Raw genomic sequence first — 5000 nt, forward strand, 5'->3', positions numbered from 1 at the left:
CGCTACTCCGCCGGGCACCAAAGTTGCACATTAATACTCTTAGTTTCATCTAATGGTGGGAAAACAGGCACCCTGTTTAAGGTGCGTTACCTTGACCAAGATGGCCCAGCTGGGAAGGGGTAATCCGGGACTGAAACCCCTGTCCCTGCTCTAACCACTGCCCTCTGTCTTCTCTGCCCTGGGGAGGACGTCCACTCGTCAGGAGCGTTTCCGCAGGAACTGCATTCGGAGGAGGCTGGGCCTTCCCAATGCAAAGCTTTCGTTCCAGACAGCCATTCTCCTGGTCTCCCCACCCGTGACCTCCAGCCTCATCTGCCGCAGGTGCCTCTCCTCGCCCTCACCATGCTTGTCAAATGCCATCCTTTGGCCAAGGATCACCATCCCCTCCCCTCTTCCCGGGAATCCTGGGAATTCTGCGGACGTCACACTCCTGCCCAGAGTCAACTGACCCATTATTGCCCAGTACTTGCCTCCTCGGCCAGGCGTGATCTGGGCACTTTTGAGGTGGGAGAGGGAACCTCAACATGATGAGCTGAACCCTAATTTCTGATACTGAAAACTCATATCCGTTATTATTCATGGCAATCTTTCCAGCGACTTCTCCTGTCCACCCATCTTATTCCACTCTTTCTCCTGACCATCTTCTGTTATGTCTGGTTCTAGAATTTACAAACATCTAAAAGCTGGGCATTTTTCAAATACTTGGCTAAATGCTGCCCTAAATTGTACTTGAATGCCTCCCTTACAACAGTATAACAAGGAAGTAATATTTATTGCAGCCTTTAAGAAGCCTTGGCCCATCCCTGGCTGCGCCGGAGGCGATTTGAAATAGAATGTTGGGAGAAGAATGTCGGGCACCAGGGCCACTGGACGAGCACCTGAGGGTCTACGTGTGGGTTTGGTTTAACCAGCTGGACCTGTTTGGTGCTCTGCAACCATGGAACGGTGGATACTTGGGGAAAAACACTGCAAATAATGAAGACATTGAAATGTGCTCAAAGTGTCCTTAAAGGATACACCGCCCCCCCCCCCCTTGCTTCTCAGAGACCTGCTTCATCGTCTCAGCCCTCGAGCCTTCGGCTGAACTAAATGACTCTGGTTCAGGATGTCAGCACCTTGTGGTTTCCACCATCACCTTTAACCCCTAATTCCTGGAAGGCAGTCGGGTGTCGAAAATGGGAAAACCAACCACAACCAAGGGGCCAACAGGGACTCTGAGGAGGAAGAGGATGTGGGTCAGGAGCAGCCTGGTTCCTTCTCCGGCCTTGGGTGGGTGCACCCCCGTCCATGCAAGTGAAGTGCTGGAGGGGCCTCCCAGTTCCTTCTTTCTAGTCTCCCTCATCCTGGGAAGCCTGAGCAGAGGATGTTTTCGAAAGTTATTTTCTGGACAGAGGACAGAGGCCACACCCTCACCTCTCAGGCTGTGCATCCCAAATGCCATCAGAATTCGGGGCACCTGGGTGGGTCCTGACAACTCTGTAGGCGAATGGAACTGAAGCTTGAGGTGTCGCTGGAAGTACTGGTGAAACATGCACACAGACGGAAGAAAACAAGATATTCATGGGGCATTTAAACTGTAGAAATCCCCTGGAGGACCACTAAGGTGCTGGTACCATAGACCTCAGCACCACAGATGTCAGTCTGTTGAGCATTACTTATATCATACTAGAGGCCCGGTGCATGGACTTGTGCACATTGAAAGGAAATTAACTAGAAGGTGGCCGGTGGGGCAAGACTGGGCGAGACAGGCCAGACACACACTGGAGCCATCCTCCTGTGGACCCTGTCCGGCTGGCTGCACCTGGGGCAGCACTGAGGCTTAAAGGGCATCTGCAGAGTGAGCAGGGTCCTTCCGGCAGGTGGGGTCCCTCACCCTGGCCTATGAAGATCAGGCTGAAACCAGCAGTTTGATATCCCCCAAGGGGGTGCCCCAGAGTGCAAGAGAGCACTCTGCAAAGTTGCTGTTGTGTTGAGTGTCTGCCCCTGGTGGTCAGTAAGCATCATACTTACCAGCTGGTCAGCTGGTCACTTAGCCTTTTATATATAGAGATTATTAATAATGAACTACAATGCTCACTAATGACTGATTACTATAATCATGTTGCCTAACTGCCTCTGCCTTGACCCCGCCACGGTGGCTTCGTCTGGAAGGACATCTGGAATGATGTCTGGAAGGTTGTTTGGCTGTCCAGTCTAATTAGCATATTATGCTTTTATTATTATAGATGATACAACAGACATTTAATTCAACGATAGTCACATGAATGAAATGCAAAGGGATATGTGTAACACAAAGTTTGTTTACATATGTCACCAAGAATATATTCAAATAAGAAAACACAGGCTGCTGGCCAAGTGACACTATCAAAGATAATCCATCTAAGGGCTCAGTAAACTAGGCTGGGAAGGGTTGACAGTGTCTGTAATTTATTTTAAAATACTGTAGCCCAGTGGTGTGGCTCAGTGGTTGAGCACTGAGCTATAAACCAGGACATCATAGTTCAATTCCAGGTCAGGGCACATGCCAGGGTTGTGGGCTCTATCCCCAGTGTGAGGAGTGCAGGAGGCAGCCGATCGATGATTCTTTCTCATCATTGATGATTCTATCTCTCCCTCTCCCTTCCTCTCTGAAATCAATAAAAAAATGTTAAAAATAAAAAATACTACTGTATAGTCAGTGTGATATTTTCCAAGGTAAGCCCTCAATCTAATAACGGTCCGCGAACGGTGGCTGCTGTCCAATTGGGCTGGGCTCCAGAGGCAGCCTGACAAACTCTTTTGCAATTCAACGACTTTCATTCGCACACTACGTATCAAAGAGTGGGTTTTATTGGGGAAACTAGTGTCTTGTTAATTGTCAGCAGCTCTCCTAGACAAAATGAAAAGCATTCAGGGTTGGCCAGAATAGTTGACGTGACTAAGCAGTAGGAACCCATGAAATCTTCATCCCCTAAATGGGCTGATGCTTCCTCGTTGGCCAGGTCCGTTTGCTGACTCAGGAGTATTACACGGCTTAACTGGGGACAGTGGTGCTTCCACCTCGGGCAAACCTTTATACGCGGTGTGGTCAGAGTCACAAAGGAGTGAGCTGGGACTTCATCCAGTTTACAGAATAGGATGTCCCAACAGTCTTCATGCAGCGTGGCTATTAAATGCGGACTGTTTCATATGGAAGTAGAATTCTAAACACGCTCACCAAAATCTGGAAGCAAGAGTTCAAGTTCTCTCCAGCTCAGATTTGTCATCAGATTCATCCACCAGCTCCAACAGCACTCCCAACTAGGTGAGGGAGAAAGGTCTTTAGAAAACTGTTTCTGAAGAATTCTCTTTGGAATATAGTTATGAAATTATTCAGATAAGGCCATGTTTAAAGCCACAGAATTTCACAACATTGTCACAAATGACCAGAAAATCTGCACTGTTGCTCCATCGTGCATCCCAGCTTAACCTCTCCCACTGCAACCTGGAGACGTGGCCTGTGACCAGGCGGAAAGGGGAGAACCGTTTTGGTTTTCAAGTGCCTAGTGGAGCTTTAGAAAGCACAGAAAAGCATGCCTTGTTGCCAGCACTAACACCAACTTCAGCGTGTAATTCTGGAAAATGTCATACCTACTGTTTAATGAAATAAATTTTGCATGTGCCTCCAAAGCTGTACATGCCAGTAATTCAGAAATAATAGACTTTATATAAATGGAGCTATGGGGCTTTTCCTTACAAAACTGTTAACTTTGTTGGAGCTTTTAGCACCCACTCCTGTTATCTGTAGCTTTTATACTTCTGTTTCACAGGGCTGTGCTAACCGTATTACACTCCAATGACAGATTTTTTTCTCAACACTTTTCAGTGGCAGGGATCCCATTCAAAGCCCCCCTTTCTCCAACCACCTCCTTTCCTCTTCATCACCTCCCTTCCCCATTTGCCCTTAAATAGAGCTATGAACTACTGAGGTTTGTGTGGATCCCGAAAACCACGGAGTAAAATACACAGATAAGCCCTGGCCGGTTTGGCTCAGTGGATAGAGCGTCGCCCTGCGGGCAGAAGGGTTCCGGGTTTGATTCCGGCCAAGGGCATGTGCCTTGGTTGCGGGCACATCCCCAGTCGCGGGTATGCAGGAGGCAGCTGATGGATGTTTCTCTCATTGATGTTTCTAACACTCCCTCTCCGTGAAAAATCAATAAAAAAATATATTAAAAAAAATACACCGGTAAGTAGACTACCTGCTGTGAGGGACCATCAAAAGAACTCTTAGGAACTCTTCCTGTTTTTTTAAATTGTGGCCTATGGATCAGAAAAAAACACAATAGGCTTAGTGACTGTGCATTATTGAAAAATCAAGTATTGACAGGGAAAAATATTGGCGGTGGGGGGTGGGGAGATAATAATGGGCTGGGTTTTTGTGTCGCTTCTGTTATTCTAATAATGTAATCTGCTATCCTAAACTGTATTTCCTTGGGGGGCCACAGGGAGATGGGCTTTCTGTTAAAATACCTGCGTCTAATTCTAAGAATCCACTACTGTTAGTAAAATCCCAGGCTCCAATTCTGTGGGTTAATCTAAATCCAAATCCAAACATTTCACTGTAGCCATTAACAGAAATTATCTTTTATGATTATAGCCATAAAATCATAGGAATGTCTTTTTGCTCAGAGTTAAAATATTTTAGGAAGCTAAATGAATGACAATCTGAGAAAGTCATGAGGTAGATTCTACTATTTCAGTCAAATTTCAAATTCCATCGTTCTCTGTGATGAAATGTTCAGGAATGTGATGCCCATGGAAATCCTACATACAATTATAATTTAGCAGGAATTACTCTGGGAGTCTTAAACACACAGCATACTCTATTCCATAAATTACACATACAGAAGTACACATTCTCTGTAGCTCTTCCTCTTCACTGTAAATTTTTTTGGGTCCTCTGAGTCACAACATTAAACTTCTTCCAGAACACTGGACAGAAAGACTTGTTACTAACAACCCAGACATGAAGACAAGCTCCA

The sequence above is a fragment of the Myotis davidii genome, unplaced genomic scaffold, assembly GCF_000327345.1.
Source record: "Myotis davidii unplaced genomic scaffold, ASM32734v1 scaffold339, whole genome shotgun sequence".
NCBI classification, from domain to species: Eukaryota; Metazoa; Chordata; class Mammalia; order Chiroptera; family Vespertilionidae; genus Myotis; species Myotis davidii.